The sequence below is a fragment of the Elephantulus edwardii genome, unplaced genomic scaffold, assembly GCF_000299155.1.
Source record: "Elephantulus edwardii isolate Elephantulus edwardi_28Jun2011 unplaced genomic scaffold, EleEdw1.0 scaffold00088, whole genome shotgun sequence".
In the NCBI taxonomy this organism is placed as follows: domain Eukaryota; kingdom Metazoa; phylum Chordata; class Mammalia; order Macroscelidea; family Macroscelididae; genus Elephantulus; species Elephantulus edwardii.
In genome coordinates, this window is record NW_006399838.1 from 4136410 (window position 1) to 4137138 (window position 729).

A 729-nucleotide genomic window follows, 5' to 3' on the forward strand; every position below is an offset into this window, starting at 1 on the left:
TGGAAAATTTCCTGTTGTAGAATAAAACATGTCTTTGAAGTATCCATGTTATCTAAAGATATTCCCAAATGATTTTTATCCAAACATTTTCTTTTCATACTCTCTTTCATCTAAAGTATTCTGTCTCACATCTTTTTCAATTAAATTCTACTGATTCTTTACAGCAGTGGTTTCTCAAAGTGTGGTCTGGGGACCACAGAAGGAGATCTGCAAGGTCAAAGAGTTTTCCTAACAACACTTTGATGCTATCTCTATTTTTTCAAATTGCATTCTCTCCCAAGTATGCTGTGGAAATTCCCAGTCTCCTTGATGAGGTTATTAAATCAAAGCTCATTGAATGAAGAAACAGATATAAGAAATTACCTGTCTTTTATAGAGTCAAACAATAAAGAGCTTTATATAAATGTAAAACAATATTCTTCTCAATCATTTTCCCCTTAAATATAGTGTTTTAAACAATATTTTAATCATGTTGCTAAGTAAGGTTTACTACTGTTTTAAGTAATAAATATTTCTAAAATGACTTCACTTTTGACATGATATGTATTAATAGTTCATTCACTTATTCATTGCCATTGAGTCTGAACCAGCTCATAGGAGACGCTCGTTAGTTTTTCAAGGTTGCAATTCACAGGACAGGCGATGCTACCAAGCCCAAGGTGGGTGACTTTTAATCCGTGGCCCTCAGGCCTGTCTTTCATTGTTTTTGTTCAGACATTCCTCTAGGTC